Below are 18,305 nucleotides of genomic sequence, written 5' to 3'. Positions count from 1 at the left end.
CAAGATGCACAGCACCCACTCTTCAGCTTTGCAGACCTGATGGGAAGCTTCAGTTAAGCAATGAAGACTGCACCAATACACCTCCAAAAGCTCTTCAACACAGAGGAAACTTATCTTCCATGAGCCACCTTCTAGGAATACCATGTCCATACCACCAACCAGGGAAGAAATGCAGGAGATTATCGAGAGTCTAAAGAACAACAAGGCCTAAGGCGAAGATAGTGTAGCAGTGGAGGTGCACAAAAACGCAACTGAGCAATGAGTACAAAGCATCCACATAATATATGTAATATATGGGTAACAGAGACCTTAGCAGAAGGATGGACCTCAGCTGTGATACATCTCCTGCACAGGAAGGGTAGTAAGACTGACCTCGACAACTACAGAGGCATATATCTGGTATCTGTCACTTACAAGGTTTTCTCTAGAGCCCTGCTAACTAATGTCACCAACCAACTTGTCTCCCAATGAGGTAAATATCAGACTGTCTTTCAAGCCAGTACATCTTGCACAGAGAAAATACAAAACATCAAGTCCATCCTTACATAATGCAGTCATAGCAGACATCCGTGGGTCATCCTACTGGACTTTCAAAAGGCATGTGATTCGATAAATGGACAATCCCCGATACCCATCCTGCGAGACTGGACCTGGACAAGAAGACCGTCAGACTAGTCCATGTCACTTTGAGGAACACGACCTCCAACATCAAACTTAGAAGTGAACACTCAAATGGTAGTCAGATGGCCTCTCAAGAATGCTCTTCAACTTATACTGGAGAAGATTATCAGGGAATAGACTTGCACACTACTGCTGGAAACTGGAATGAAGATTGGATACAAAAAAGATAACATCAATGTACCCTGCATTAGCCCTTACAGATGATCTTGTCTTGTTAACCAACAATATAGAAAAGGCTACACACCAACTTTCCACCTCCACAGCTGAGTGGTCAGCGTGGCTGACTGCCTTTATCCTGGTACTACCAGTGATTTTTCCTTGGTGGGAGGACTCGTACGGGATGCACTCAGCCTCGTGTGGCTGACTGAGGAGTTACTTGACCAATTAGTTGCGGTTTCCAGGTCAAGAAACCTGGTAACAATCGGGAGAGCAATGCACTGACCAAATGCTCCTCCATACTGGATCCAATGACACCACTGGCAGAGGATGGTACGCAGTCGGTCAGACCTAACTGGCCCATCTACACCAGAATGAAGAGCTTTACCTTTCAACTTATTCACAAACAACAGAGCCTCTACACCATATCAGCTAAGACCAGTATGAGGATCAGTGTACAAAAAATTGAGTTCACGACTAACATAAAGGGAGCCCCATCTTCAGTTCCAATAGAAGGTACCACCATTTGTAAAATACCTGTTATCCAGTACTTAGGAGAGTGGATTTCAGTAAATGAGAGTGGGAACTTGGCAGTAGATACATATGCGCCAAATTGGAGAGGGCATATCACTCCTGTAAGAGCATTTACATCTGCAAGTACCTTTCCAACAATCTTAAATGTTAGAACTCAGAAGTACGGCCTCCATATTGTACACTCCTGAATAAATAGGAAGAGACCACGCAGGAAAATAGAGCTCAAGGAATGGACAATAACAGATGAAGATAGCACCTACAGAATCAGACAACACTGAGTTGCGCCATCTCCAAGAAGACACAGTCATATCTATGAGGAAAAGGACACTGGCCTTCTGTGAACATCTGACCCACATGAACCCCTGCAGATGCACAGACAGGATCTTCACTGCAAGACACAGAGGGAAAGCTTCCTGGAACAAATATATTACCATAGTGAAATCAGACCCGGAGCAATCTGAAATTCCACTAGGAACCATACAGAACATGTACAAATTCTGGCACATCACTCTACAACTGGTATTACCAATACCCCTTATCAGCAAAATGAGAACAGGAATCAGCAGACTGAAGTGGTCAAAGGAGAGGAAGCTTGCTCATAGTCAGAAAATGAAAGTAGTCTGGGCTAAAAAGAACCAGAAGACCCGTGCAAAGAGTCAAAATGAGCCCCAAGGTCCTAAGTAAAGCCAAACAAAAAGTAATAGTAAAGAAAGGAATTGGAGACATAGGTTCACATGTATTCAACAACATGCAAGAGCATATTAAATGTCTTGTAGGTAATGTAGTGAAATGTAAGACTGAATTAAAGAACCATTCTGTTGGGCCACTCTTAGTCTTATCTCCATGGGAACTATTCATAATGTTGTTTTAGTTTACTTTATAGTTAGCATTACCATTTAATATTTCATAATGTTAATTCATTTTGTAGAATTGGTTTTAAATTAAATGTATATCTTTGGCTACTTACAACATCCCTGACACTCCTCTCCAAATGATCTGTGCAATATGACTAATGTAACTAAATGTAATTAAAATCTTTACTTGACACTAGAACATTTTGCAATGAATATGAAGTGATTCTGATCAGGGACAAGAAGGATGAAAGGCACTACAGCAGGGTGATAAGTTTTAGGTGTGGCAGAGAGTGTGCACTGATATTAACAATATCTTGATACTGTTATGAATATGTATTTGCACACGAATGCAAGCCAAGTGTCGGCAAAAATGACTGTATCACTATTAAAGATGATCCATGTGTAGCTCTTTTCAAAATCACAGTTTTTGTACCATTGTACAAAAACGATAAAAGTGACTTTGTGCACCAGTTTATTACCATGGATGACAAATCAGATCATCATTCCATGTCAGAAATAAAACAGCATTCAAAGCAGTGGGCAAGTGGGCATGACAGTTACAGCTAGTGTTTTCCAGGGTGCAAAATGGGTTATTCTCGTATTGTTAACATTCTATCAATAACCCTAATAAGGGTAAAAAAACAACTGGTACACCTCACATAACTATTCTGCACCAAACTGCTTGATTGTAAAAGAAAAACAAAATTTTCTTTACTCGAGACAAAGCACCTGCCCAAAATATCAGTCTAGTTGAAGAGGCTTAATTTGTGATTTTTTGGACAAAATCAATCATACTCACAACATTAGAAACCCTCTTACTTTCACTTACATCAATTTTTAAAAAAAATTGTGGGTGGAAACTGTCTCAGTTCCAATCAAGAAGTTATGGAGCTGTAAATGGGTATTCTGCATTCTTTCCAGTTTTTTACTGACAGACTACATCTTTTTTACCTTGATCATTGTTGCTTCCCTCACACCAGTAAGGACAAGAACAGAAAAAACCACATTATCAGCATTACATTGGTCTGTGAAACATAAAATAATTATTCAATATTTAATAAATTCCTTCTCTTGACCCTTGTTGTTGTTGTCGTCGTCTTCAGTCCTGAGACTGGTTTGATGCAGCTCTCCATGCTACTCTATCCTGTGCAAGCTTCTTCATCTCATAGTAACTATTGCAATCCACATCCTTCTGAATCTACTTAGTGTATTCATCTCTTGTTCTCTCTCTACGATTTTTACCCTCTACGCTGCCCTCCAATACTAAACTGGTGATCCCTTGATGCCTCAGAACATGTCCTACCAACCAATCCCTTCTTCTAGTCAAGTTGTGCCACAAATTTCCCTTCTCTCCAATTCTATTCGGTGCCTCCTCATTAGTTATGTGATCTACCCATCTAATCTTCAACATTCTTCTGTAGCATCACATCTCGATAACTTCTATTCTCTTCTTGTACAAACTATTTATGTCCATGTTTCACTTCCATACATGGCTACACTCCATACAAATACTTTCAGAAATGACTTCCTGACACTTAAATCTACATTCAATGTTAACAAATTTCTCTTCTTCAGATATGCTTTCCTTGCCATTGCCAGTCTACATTTTATATCCTCTCTACTTCGACCATCAATCAGTTATTTTGCTCCCCAAATAGCAAAACTCCTTTACTACTGTAAGTGTCTCATTTCCTAATCTAATGCCCTCAGCATCACCTGACTTAATTAGACTATATTCAATTATCCTCATTTTTCTTTTATTGATGTTCATCTTATATCCTCTGTTCAAGAAACTGTCCATTCCGTTCAACTGGTCTTCCAAGTCCTTTGCTGTGTCTGACAGAATTACAATGTCATCGGCGAACCTCGAAGTTTTCATTTCTTCTCCATGGATTTTAATGCCTACTCCAAATTTTTCTTTTGTTTCCGTTACTGCTTGATCAATATACAGATAGAATAACATTGGAGATAGGGTACAACCCTGTCCCATTCCCTTCCCAACCACTGCTTCCCTTTCAGGCCCCTCAACTCTTATAACTTCCATCTGGTTTCTGTACAAATTTTAAACAGCCTTTCGCTCCCTGTATTTTACCCTGCCACCTTCAGAATTTGAAAGAGAGTATTCCACTCAACATTGTCAAAAGCTTTCTCCAAGTCTACAAATGCTAGAAATGTGGGTTTGCCTTTCCTTAATCTGTCTCTTGCCCCTTATAAAAACAAATTTCCATTACTGCTAATATATATAGGTTATTTGAGAAGGAATTGCACAGCTCTTTGCTGAACTAAAAATGTAAAATATCTGCACAACTTCATGTGACCGTTACTATCTGTTAATCTCTTCACAGACAACTTACAAATATTTGTTCTTCATATTTAACATAGGAGTTACTGTAAATACAGAAACACCTCTGTTCCAGAATACTTATTTATTTATTAACTGGTCTTGTAAATCTAGGACTGTACAGTGTACAAAAGATATTGGACCATTCATTAATTACAATACACATTTCTTGATTTTTTTCTTTTTTTCAGAGATCATTTTAACAAAAGATAAAATTATACAAGATTTTATTAATCTACACATTTTATAAAAACAGTCTTAAGTGGTAAGGTATTCCCTTACTGTGCAGAAGCAGTGCTCAGCCAAGTAATCCTTCACAGTTGATTTGAACTTGTTTAAATCCATTATTATTTTTGTGGATTGATATTCGTGGACTACAGCTATTATTTGTAACTAAAACTAAGCTAGTCAGTTTGTATTAAACTAGACAATGACCTGTACACTCATTCCTCCAAACAACGTATCATAAATGAGGCAAAAGGTGGTCCTCACTGAGTAGCATTCATACGAACAAAAGTATTGAGCACTGTTAGTGTATTATTATGTAGAGATGGCATAAAGCCCTGGCTGACGGTGAGATACACAAATCAAGATAAGAGAAATGGTGGACATTAACAAGCCATCTGTGACAAGTATTCAATAACTGAAATGTTGCAAAGTGATATTGAAGCACTACAAATAAAGTGTGCTGCTTTAGAGCACAAATGCAAAATCCTGGGGAGCAGCAATAATTTAAAAGTGAATGAAAATAAATGTACTGCAACTGTTAAATCACGTGAACCCAAGAAATGTGCTGCAGGTGAAAAAATAGAACATGACAACTCAGGTAAAAATAGTGAAGAATAGCAGACGAGCACCAACGTTCCATAAATATTCAAAATCTGAACAAAAAAAACTTGTGTCTGACAATGTTGAAAACAGCTCTGCAGTGTTAAAAATCACGAAAACAAACACGAAATCTCCAAAGAACAATTCTTCAGCTATGCGAAATCAAATACATCATGGATTCAAATTAAAAACATTTAGAGACAGCCATACATGCAATGTTTCAAATTTTGTATCAAACTCTGCTAAGGAGAATGGGAGTATGTCAGCTGTTGTTAGACTTGGAGCGAAATTCAGAAATGTAACCAGCAATATTCAAAAAGAATGTGCCAGTTCCTCTAAGGGAAACTGTGTTGTTCTCATAGAGGGATCGAATGATGTGTACTGCAATGAGGCCAGTGCTTTTATAAGAAATCTGATCGTTATCTTGCAGTTGCTATCGACTACAAATGTGATAGTAGCGAATTTACTTCTGAGATTTGGTCTGGCGGACTGATCTTGTGTAAATAGTGAAACTCAATGAACAAATCAAAAATTACAACATTTCTGCTCCAAGTTTAAAAACTTAAGACTTCTTGACATCAACAGCAATCAAAACACTAGTTGCACAATGCATGGTCAACATTTAAATCTAACTGTTAAAAAGAGAATTGCATCAGACATAAACAAAGCTATTGCCGTAATAATTCGTGAAAACAGACGCGCTATCGCCCTAAATCCCAATATGCAGACAAACTAATGGAAAGGGCCAACTCCAACCGGATTTGGCCCAATATAAACAAACCACAACAGGAGTAAATTGAAAATGACAAACTAAAAGTACCATTAAGGGCCATGCACTTAAATTTACAATATTTTAGAAATAAGTTCAATGTTTTGCAGACTTTTGTAAATGATCATTCACCTCGTGTAGTTGTGTTAACTGATGTTAACTGACCATGGACTGAAATCTGAGGAAATTATTTACTTTAAACTAGATGGCTATTTCCTAGGAAATAGCTACTGTAGACTGCATCATAAAAGTGGAGGCATAGCAGTATTTGTTAGAGAGCAGCTCAAAGTAAATAGATTAAACCATCTAGATTCGTATAATAATGAAGGCTTGACTGAAGTGACAGGCATTGAACTCCATATCAAAGGTTGCAGAAAGGGCACGGTGAAACAGAAAATTATTGGGATTCATCGTCCACCAAAATCAGAGGTAGGGCGTTTCACAGAAATTTTTAGGAGAATAGTGGGACACTGTGACCCAAATGAGGTAACAATACGTGGTGACATGAATATAGAGGCAACATCTTGCAATAACCATAACAGCAGGCTAAAGGATACCCTCAACTTCTATAATCTTATGAACTCAGTAAATTCAGATACAAGAGTAACTCAGTCTACTTCCAGTAGAACAGACTACATAATACCAAGTAAAGAGGTAAAAGATAGTATTAGATGCTGGAATGTGGACTTCCGCTACTCAGACCACAAATGTCAATTTGTAGACTATGAACACGCAAGCATCCAAGAAAGGACTCAGGTTGTAGAACATAAAGGAATGCTTAAAGAGGAAAACATTAATGTTTTTAAAAGTAAACTAGCATCTGAGGAATGGCAACTAGTTCTTCAGCAAAAAGGGTCTGAATACAAATTGGTCAAATTTTATGATATTATTTTACAATATCTTAATTTTTGCTCCCCAATGAAAGAAATTAAGAAAGTAGTAAGTCACAACCTAAATGTAAAAAACACCAGACTGACTCTTCCAGCTTCATGATTTAACTCAGCCAAAATATCGAAGATCTAAGTGTGCTACATACGTCAACTAAATAGCAAATATTTAAGGGTAAGAACAATTAAGCTAAAAAACTATTTCAGGAACAGCTCTCAAATTTAAGAAAACAGATCCTAGATAAGGAAATAGTTCAGTCAACGAATATAGGGAAGACTACATGAAATATAATAAAAAGATATCACAAAGCCATCCCTAACTTAGATGCTCAAATTGACAGAATCCAACACGAAGGAAACCATATTAAAGATCCAGATAAAATCTGCAATATATTTAATGAATCTGCAATACATATTTTGAATATTTTATATTGTCAGCAGTGAATCCACTTAATAACACAGGTCTTACCCAGATGGTGAAGCTTTACCTTAGGCTGGAAACTGCTTTTGAATTTAAGGAAGTGAGTGTGGAATAAATAGGAAATATAATAAATACAGAATAAGACCCTATCTGGCTAGGATGGACTGTGCAGTATTATAATTACAAAATACAATAAGGAATTAGTTGAAATAATTAACCATATGATCGACAGTAGTATCAGGGAGCACACATTTCCAAATTTATTGAAGTAAAGTACAGTTAAACCTGTGCGTAAAAAAGGATCACCACTGCTGCATGTTTGTAGGTATTTACATACTCATAAACAACATGTGAGCTAGAATGGCATAGCAGTAGACAGAGTAAGGATCACAGCCTATGGAATCAAACGACCATTTTAGAAGAAACACTAAAGATAATGCAAACCACGAAATAGGCAGTCTGATGCAGTGAGTCACTGATACATGCAAGGGGAACTACTGAGCTTGTTTGGTTTTTACCGCTGATAAGGGGCATAGAATTTTACTATGCCAGCTCTTCATAAATCACTGGGCAATACTACCCAGAAACAGTCTGTAGCATCATGCTAGACATCAATCCATCACCCATTTGCTTTTTATATAAACCTGCATGCTACCAATGCCACCCACTCTTTTTTTCTTTTTAACAAAATATTCCATCACAACTTTTGCATCACTTGCTACCATCACAGCCATCACTGTTTCCTGTTTTTTACAGGCTGTCACATTCTTGCAGACTTCTGAAAAACACGCTGCAGTGCTCACATGCAATGTGGCTCCAGAATACTCTGGCAATGCTCTCTCGTCAGTTCTTCACTGAAGTGGATCTCTAGCAAATTCCTCACAAGTGTACTTGTATGTTATGACATTACATGTCACATTACTAAGTCTTGCATCAGTCCTCATCAACATCTGGTACTGATAGGCACAACCAAGTGCACGCAATACTTATTATGTCAATGGATTAAATTAAAGCAAATTCTGTGATCCATTTTTTTTCTTTCTTTTTTTGACAAATACAGCCTATTTCCTTCTGTTTTCTTATCCTACCCCAGCTTGAGCTCCATTTCTAATAACTTGATGAATGATTGTATGTGAAACCCTGGTATTCCTCCTCCCACACGATTAACACCAATCCGTCACAAAATTACACCCGTAAGTATTTGATTTATATTATCTCTTTCTCTTCATTTTCCCAATGCAGATAATGTTTCCTGATAAATATTCCATCTTCCACGATTACACTGGTGAAATCAATAAGCAAACTCCATCTGGCCATACATTACTACACTACTGGGCAATATAATGGCCACTAAACTTAACTATGTAATTCAACAATAAAGCAAAGAATACAGTGCACATCGTCCCTCATCATTATTTACAGAATCTAATGAAACAAACTGTACAAAATGCCCCTGGAAATGTTTCACAGCTCAAACACATCAATTCTATACAAATAATCATGGAATTATGACAAACTAAACTTAGCTCCACACTACATTAATCACACAGCTCAGTACTACATTAATCATGATTGTCATATTGTTTCATTTTTTCCATTTGTTGAGCTCAGTAGACAAAGTAATATCTGTATAATACATGAGCATAACAATATTCCTTTGTCGAGTCTGACCTATTACTGCTCTTTTACTTGCAATGGTTGTTCAGCAAATCCTCTAACTTATAGCACAGGTTACAATACAATTACCAGCTAGTGAAGCTGACGAAAGTGAACAAAAAATAAGGTCTGCATTCATTTAGTATTTAACACACCCCTCATTTTAAATAACTAAAACTGCATGGTAAAATCAGAAAAATTGAATTACGTGACAGACAAATCTCTGGAGAGAGTTTTGCTGTACATATTCATCACCTACCAAACTGCAAGGAAGGGGAAGCACAAAGCAGCTCTTCACAGCAACCAGAAAGGGTGGGAGGGGGGTGGATGACAAGTTTTGTTCACTAATGTTTCCCCCAACACATCAGACTGTCATGAAACTACTAGTGTACCCCAAAACCAACAAACCTTTCATCTTGACACAGACTACTATCCTCATCTGAAAGTCATTAACCAACTGTCCTACTCAGGCTATGATTATCTTAAGTAATACCCTGAAACAAGGCCCATCCCACTATTCTTTCCATGTCAATCACAGTAACATTTCGTCATTTTCCCAATCTTAAAATTTGCTGGTCAGACTCTATGGTCACTTCACTCAATTTCATTGTCATTAGATTCCTATTATTATGATTGCAATATGCTACCACAAAATGCTCCGGCTCCTTCATCTGTTAAGGGGGACCATGCTGAAAATAATTCTTAATACCAAACAACTGCTGCCACCATATCATGTAATTTGATCACAGAAACAAGACGCACCACACTACACGGTATATGGTTCCCAGCAATGACAGGGTGACCAGTTCTTTCAGTAAAAGAAAAATGTTTACTTATATGCAGTTGTACCAGAGAGGCAGGTATGGCTGAATTCATAGATAATCTTCATGAATCTGTAAGTATGATGCACCCTATGACAGGAATTTCGGTTCTTGAATGTGGTGCAACCTGGTCAATAAAATTTGTTATTGCCACAGTTACTCTTACATACTTTTAAATGTAGCCAGTCATCAACCCCTAACATAATTATTACTGTTTGATAATGGATAAATCTGAATTAAAATGATCACTGAATTTGCATCTGTGGCAGAAAAAGCTTCAGATTTTTGCAACAAACATTTAAAGTCACATCAGTTCTTAAATACAGTGAAGTTTCTAATACTTTAATCAAAGGCTACATAACATTGTTAATGTTTAAAATTTAGTAGATTCATTTCCACACAGTGCATATATGCTTAAGACTTGAGTTCAGTAGGCCTACACTGACAGTTCCAAAATTACAATTGATTTCCCATAATTATGATTAGAGAGAGAGAGAGAGAGAGAGAGAGAGAGAGAGAGAGAGAGAGAGAGAGAGAGAGAGAGAGAGAGAGAACGTAAACTGACTAAAAAGAATTTGTCATGGATACCAAGATGCAATGCAATTACCATGACACTAGAGTCTGTTGTAGTCTCTGAATAGCTACAGCAGCCAATATCTTTTCAAACCTGGTTACAATATTCATCCCCTGTTCTTCCTCAATCACTTTTAGCCCCCACACTTCCGTCCATCACCAAACTTACAATTCCATCATACATCTGAATGTTTACTATCAACTGATCACTTATTTGAGTTAAATTGTGCAATACATCCCCCCCCCCCCCAAATTCAAATCAGTATATCTTTATTTGCTACTTGATATACTCCTCTAACCTTCGGCAGTCTTCTGCAGCACTATATTCAAAAGTTTCTATTCTCTTATTGCCACCTGGACTGCTTATCATACATGTTTCACTTCCATATATGGTAAGTCTACATTCCACATAAACATCTTCATTGGCACCTAGCTGCACATGATCTTGAGAGAAAAAAAAGTTCCTATAATACTAACATGTGATGATGAGCCTGCAGTGGTCCGAAAACTAGTTAATGGTACAACAGGTCTAAAACTATCAATTTCAAAGAGTGACTTTGCCACTGTTGTGACAGTTTTTAAATTTTGTTGTGCTTGCTACAAATGGATTGACAATCTCTCTTGACAATTTGCCGTATTCCTTTACTATTATAGCAAATAAGATTATTTATCTGCACTGTAGTACCATGATTTAACACATTAACACATATTTTGTACTGATGGTCTTTTCTTCCTTGATATACCTCATCAGTAACCAGTCTTTGGACAATGTTACCCCATGCATCCTCATGTGTGAACGATTGGTGAATTCTCCAAAGTCTAGCCCCCCCCCCCTTTTTTTTTTTTGTGAGATATTCCCAGTTCAAATTCTTAATCATTCCAGTGACACTAATTGTTCTGCAATCTCCCTTTATACATCTGGCTGCCATCCACTGCCCTCCCCGTCTGTGTTGCCAGGTAACTTTGATGGGGATCCAATATCCCTGCAGCATACTCCAAATGGACTCTTACGAGAGACATGTAGGTTTTCTCCATTGTGCCCTTGCTTGCCCCTCTTCAGAAATCTCATTAATACGTGGAGAAACTTTTACGCCTTGTTTACTGCTTCACAAACATGTAGTCCACATGTATTTTCCTAGCACGCAATGTCACAGCCAGGTCTCTGTATTGTTGTTGTGACGTCATCTATCTGAAATTACATACCATAGAAATGGAAAAGTCATGACACAACAATGGTGTTAACATATTTCTCATGTGATATTCAATCCAAGGCGATCAGAATTCAAATGCTGATGTTTCCTGCGTCACCTCACATAAAACGCAATGAACCCAACTTAAACTTCTGCATCTCTTACCACAATTAAGTAATAAATAATTTCCATAGGTGGTAACTATGCACGACAATCGAAAAGTGTGTTTATTATACTGCAGTTTGCTTATCCAGCACAATTCTACGAAACTAAAAATCTTATGAAGGACCTTAACATTTTTATCTGTATGCAAACTACTGTTAATGTGTTACTGTCCTCTTCTGCGAATGACATACATGAATAAATATTAATATAGTCATTAAATCAAAATAGTCTTTTGAAAAATGTATTTCACCTTACAGCAGTTTCTACAATGAGTGCAGAAACATTATATTTTTCAGAAGAGAGGACTGTTCTGTTAGGAAATTTCTATTCTTTCAATTTCATCAAGAGTACCATATCAAAATAACTCCTGAAATTCGAGTATAACAACTGACTTCTAAATACAATAAATAATATAATTATATCTAAAAACAAAGATTCTGTAAATTACCAAATGAAAGCGTTGGTACATTTGTTATTGTCTCTATCAACATACCAAAACTTTCGTTTGGTAAGTTACAGAATCTTTGTTTTTAGATATATTTTTCCCACGTGGAATGTTTCCCTCTATTATATTCAAATAATATAATTACGTAGTCTACATGAATTTTTAAATGTGTCTGTTTACTCCATGTTCCATTGGTACCACGGGCTACATACAAGAATTACATGGACTACATTCGTTTAAAGAATAATGGTATAAAAAGATAGTTATCACACTAGCAAATAATATTCCCAGATGGCATTAGATGTGAATAGTAAGTCACATTCTTGGCAGTATTGCAATAGTGTTTGTTGTGTAACTTAAAATAACAGCTTATGCACCATTTAAACAAGGAATCCTACATAAGTAACTAATCATCATTCAACTACAGACTATGGAAAACTGCCATGACTACATAGGTCGTTTTTAATGCTTTACAAGCTAATGGCTACTTTCAACCTACATTCATTAAGTAAGTTCAGTATTCCAGTAGGCTTAGTTCTTGTGTAATTTCTTTTTTGCATGACCCAACTACATTCTCGACCCTCCTACTTCCCTCTTCCCCCTACATAATCAGCCCTCACACTTTATCTGATCGATTCTATCGTTCACAAGACATGCAGAAGTACATATGCCCTAAATACTGTTTTCCCCTGAAACTGTGACACTAACACAAATCAGCAAGCAGTAAACTAATAACACTATTGGTAGATTAGCCTACACATCAGTTTCATATGCAACAACGTCAAAAAGGCTAATTAAATTCGGTAACGAAGTAACAGTCATACAAATAAAAAAGTAAAAGTAAGTTGTATTTCTGCTTGCAAAACGCTGTGAACTAACAAGGCCTCCAGCAACTGTATGTTATGGTATGTTATTTTGACCTGTCCAACTGCACTTGCAGAACTAATACGTTATGCTAATGTTAGACCGAAAAATAAACGAAACTCAGAATAGGTCGCAAAACAGCAGTATAACAACATGTGTTACAGCTACTTTTGTTGGTCTGATCTCTCTCCCTGACAGAACAAACAGGACGGCTTGCATGGTGCGAAGCTTTGTCTAAATTTAAAATGTGTTATAAAAGTGAGATTCTGCATGTTATGACAACAATAAAAAAATTATTCCCTTCACAAGTCACAACACAAAACGAATGTCCTACAACACACAATTAATTGTGAATGCAGAAACAATGTGAGAGGTTATTAATCCTACCATTAGAGTTCTTCTGCAGCTTAAAAGCGTCAACAATTGATATGTTAATCGTATCTAGAAATCCTACGTCCCGCTACAACACAAGTTTTGTATTTAAAATTATAATATCGTACAACTGATCACAATTTTAAAATATATTGTGATACAATGTGTAAACATTGTGTGTTATCGTCTGAGTTTGTATCAGATTTCTTAGTATGTCGTGTCCACAATGAACAGTTTATTTACATTACTATGCATAACAACTTCAAAACGTATTGTACTATGTATTGTAGCACTTTCCCTTCAGTTCTTCATTTTCATTTCTGCAAACTTTGATAATTACCTATTCCACGCTTCGACTACGAATTCGCCCACTTCTCAAATCTGAACTTGTTCCCAAGCGTTCACCCACAGTTTTGTTCGAAGTTATGTAAAAACAATTCATGTTCCCCGCTTAGATACTCCAATGCACGGAACGGACACGCGAACTTACGACTAAAATGAAATGTCGATATAACGATAAGTTGCAGATGGCGCCTATATCTACGTACAACATGATAGATACAAAACCAACCTCAAGAACGCAATTTATTCTTCCTCTTTAGCGGGAATCCAACCCAATACACAACGGCGCCCTTCTTTGTACAAGTACCATTCTCTCGCCAGTGAATCGCGGTGAATGATGGGTAAAAAGGGCTGCTGTGGAAGACGAAGAAAACGAATGCTGTCGTGATGACCAAACGAATGAGGATAACCACAAAAGTTCGATGTACTTAAAAGTACATGTACAAGAGCGAATGACACTGTTTAATTGAATCGTTATATTGTTCCACTAAAATGCATTTCATTTCACGATTTATCTTCTAGTATAAACGTACAAAACAGAAATGTTGCTTGACCATAAGCAATGCCCCTTACTATATACACATAATATGCAACGCCTATCAATTAGGAATTAATTGAAGACAAATTTTTTCACGCAATGTATTGTAGGTACTTTCAGGACGTACAGATAAAAAAATGTGGCATATAGGCTATGTATTTTAAGCTGCAGTTTGTTCCCAAAGTAGCTACATAATTCTGCAAACAATGAGGCTGATGTCAGATGACACAGAAACATACTTTGGTACATAAAACTGCAGCAAGACATACACCTATAACATTGTGCCACTTTCCTTGACACACTATATTTTACCATGCTTTGCTGATAGGGCCTACTGATATTAGAATCAACAACACAAGTCATTCATGGCATTATTTTTAATGATGAGTTATGACATGGCAAAGAGAGAGCAGAGGTGTAACTGATATGAAATACTGAACTGGTACTGTGTAAACAATCTGACAGTACAAAGGAAATTACAATTCCAAACCAAGTAATTACATTGTACGTAACAGACTAAAGACAGTCTTAGTCCAAAATCATGACCAAAAAAATGACAATAGACTTACAATTACCATAGTGGTATCATTATTTGTTAGCGTAACACAATTTACTCTTCTTAAAAAATATATACAACTAAGAAAGATTGTCCCAGTGAACTCTTTCAAAGTTAAATAAAAAAAACTTCCTATAGTATTCAACTGTAACATAATCACTGTGTAAAGGTCCTTGGTGTCCAACTGGATAACAAGCTAAAATGGACTTGATACACAGAAAAACTATTAAAGGTGTTCATACCAGAATATTTGCTCTTCGATGTATCTCTTATCATGTTTCATTACATTATTTATTTTATTTATTTGTCCATAGACCATCTAATCTAACAGTATCATATGTGTTAGAAATGTTACAGAAATAATATTAAAACATTGACACAGTGGGACAGGATAAGGTGAGAATAGGGCATGTAGTTGGACATGGTCTAATCTAAGGAACCTTCCCAGCATCCACCTTAGCAACAAGGGACTACCATGGAAAACACAAGTCAGGATGACTGGACAGGGAATGAAAACCCCAGTCCTCCCAAACACAAGTCCGATACTTTAAGACTGGAGTAGCCACCTTGCTCGGTATATGATTGGAAGTGGAATCACAAAATACATCATTTACATTGTGAGTGGAACATGCACAATAAAATTTTGAAAATAAAAACACTACTGAAAAAGAAAAAAACATATGAACACATTACATAACACTGCAGAAATGTACAACATGCACAATAAGTAAACCAGTGATGCAGGTATACCATGAAACTTTGATATAAATCTGCTCACAAAAAATAAAAAACACTAGTTCATTTTGTAGCATTGCTAAGAAGTATAACGCACGAACACACAAAAACCTGCCAACACTATAACCATCACAATTAGGCTAGCACCAGAACCCTTTTCCTCATGAAGGTGTATTACACTGCCTCTGAAACAGAGGAATCAGAAAACCGACAGCAGAGACATTCTTTGCTAAGACAGACACAATATAGTTGGTACATCAGAACAGAATTAAAAGAACTCAACAATGAATGAAGACCTAGTAATTCTTTGCTAAGACAGACACAGTATAGATGGTACATCAGAACAGAATAAAAAGAACTGAACAATGAGTGAAGACCTAGTCATCCTATAAGCTTACATATTCATTTACATTTTAGAAACGTTTCTCAACTAGAAAAAGATCTTAACTCTGATCTAAAAGCCATCGCCCTCTTCATCCTCTTTATGTATGTTGGCAGTGCATTATAAAGAATGGCACCAAAGTGGCTCACAGTCTTTGAGTACAGGTTTTTGTAACTTGTTCTGTATAGAGGGACCCACAGCTGCAAATATTAAAACTGAGGTATCCAGAACTGGTTAGCAGATCACAAAGTCTAGCTCCTGTCTTCAACATCATTTATATATGTACAAGGAGAGTACAGCAAGCAAATACAACTTTTTAAAGAGGGGCTTGCAGTGAGCCCTAACCAAGCTATGTGATAAGATTCAATTAGCCCTTATCTGTAATGTAAATATTTCATTTAATCAGGTATTAATTCTATCCCAGAATACTATTCCATAAGTTACAAGCTACCAAAAGTAACCAAAGTAAACCAGTCTAGCATCATCTGAGGAGCAAACTCTACAAATAAATCTCAGAGCCAAACATGTAGAACTGAATTTCTGGGAGAGGTTGCTTATATTGTTTTTCCAGTTTTAATTCTGTTAACAAAATCCTATACAGTTTAAATTAGTTACATTCCATAGATGCCATGGAGAGGGGTCTTTCAGATGTGCAAAGGAGTCAAAAATGTATATTTTATTGCAGTAAAATAAATAATAAGGAGAAAATACAAAAATGCAGTAAGTGAAGCAGGCAAAAAGGAATACAAACGTCTCAAAAATGAGATCAACAGGAAGTGCAAAATGGCTAAGTAGGGATGGGTAGAGGACAAATGTAAGGAAGTAGAGGTTTATCTCATGAGGGGTAAGATAGATACTGTCTACAGGAAAATTAAAGAGACCTTTGGAGAAAAGAGAACCACTTGCATGAATATCAATAGCTCAGATGGAAACCCAGTTCTAAGCAAAGAAGGGAAAGCAGAATGGTAGTGGGAGTATATAGAGGGTCTACACAGGGGCCATGTTCTTGAGGACAATATTATGGAAATGGAAGAGGATGTAGATTAAGATGAAATGGGAGACATGATACTGCGTGAAGAGTTTGACAGAATACTGAAAGACATGAGTCGAAACAAGGCCCGGGGAGTAGCCAACATTCCATTAGAACTACTGACAGCCTTGGGAGAGCCAGTCCTGACAAAACTCTACCATCTGGTGAGCAAGATGTATGAGACAGGAGAAATTCACTCAGATTTCAAGAACAATATAATAATTCCAATCCCAAAGAAAACAGGTGTCGACTGATGTGAAAATTACTGAACTATCAGTTTAATAAGTCACTAATGCAAATTCTTTACAGACGAATGGAAAAACTGGCAGAAGCTGACCTCGGGGAAGATCAGTTCGGATTCTGTAGAAATATTGGAACACGTGAGGCAATACTGACCCTATGACTTATCTTAGAAGATAGATTAAGGAAAGGCAAACCTACATTTCTAGCATTTGTAGACTTAGAGAAAGCTTTTGACAATGTTGACTGGAATACTCTTTTTCAAATTCTGAAGGTAGCAGGAGTAAAATACAGGGAGTGAAAGGATATTTACAATTTGTACTGAAACCAGTTATAAGAGTCGGGGGCAAGAAAGGGAAGCAGTGGTTGGGTAGGGAGTGAGACAGGGTTGTAGCCTCTCCCCAATGTTATTCAATCTGTATATTAAGCAAGCAGTAAAAGAAACAAAAGAAAAGTTTGGAGTAGGTATTAAAATCCATGGAGAAGAAATAAAAACTTTGAGGTTCGCCGATGACATTGTAATTCTATCAGAGATACCAAAGGACTTGGAAGACCAGTTGAACGGAATGGACAGTGTCTTGAAAGGAGAATATAAGATGAACATCAACAAAAACAAAACGAGGATAATTGAATATATTCGAATTAAGTCGGTCGATGCTGAGGGCATTAGATTAGGAAATGAGACACTTAAAGTTGTGAAGGAGTTTTGCTATTTGGGGAGCAAAATAACTGATTGATGGTTGAAGTAGAGAGGATATAAAATGTAGACTGGAAATGGCAAGGAAAGCGTTTCTGAAGAAGAGAAATTTGTTAACATCGAGTATTGATTTAAGTGTCAGGAAGTCGCTTCTGAAAGTATTTGTATGGAGTGTAGCCATGTATGGAAGTGAAACATGAACGATAAATAGATTAGACAAGAAGAGAA

The 18,305-nt window shown here is 36.9% G+C and overlaps 1 protein-coding gene across 9 annotated transcripts in view; it reads right to left on the bottom strand.

Moving 5' to 3' along the window:
- Nucleotides 1-14,242, bottom strand: part of LOC126334965 (uncharacterized) — a 289,683-nt gene extending 275,441 nt beyond the window's left edge. For 5 of the 9 annotated variants that reach the window (XM_049997739.1, XM_049997745.1, XM_049997742.1 and 2 more), the window contains exon 1: nt 14,129-14,221. The gene's annotated coding sequence lies outside the window, so the exon portion shown is untranslated. Of the gene's footprint in view, nt 1-13,897; nt 14,073-14,128 lie in introns of those variants that run through there. The other 4 variants (XM_049997738.1, XM_049997741.1, XM_049997737.1 and 1 more) reach the window with 4 other exon arrangements.
- Between the last annotated feature and the right edge of the window lie 4,063 nt (nt 14,243-18,305).

This window comes from Schistocerca gregaria, chromosome 2, assembly GCF_023897955.1.
Source record: "Schistocerca gregaria isolate iqSchGreg1 chromosome 2, iqSchGreg1.2, whole genome shotgun sequence".
Taxonomy (NCBI): domain Eukaryota; kingdom Metazoa; phylum Arthropoda; class Insecta; order Orthoptera; family Acrididae; genus Schistocerca; species Schistocerca gregaria.
The sequence above is the reverse complement of the archived record's forward strand: the minus strand, read 5'-3'. Positions and strand labels throughout refer to the sequence as shown.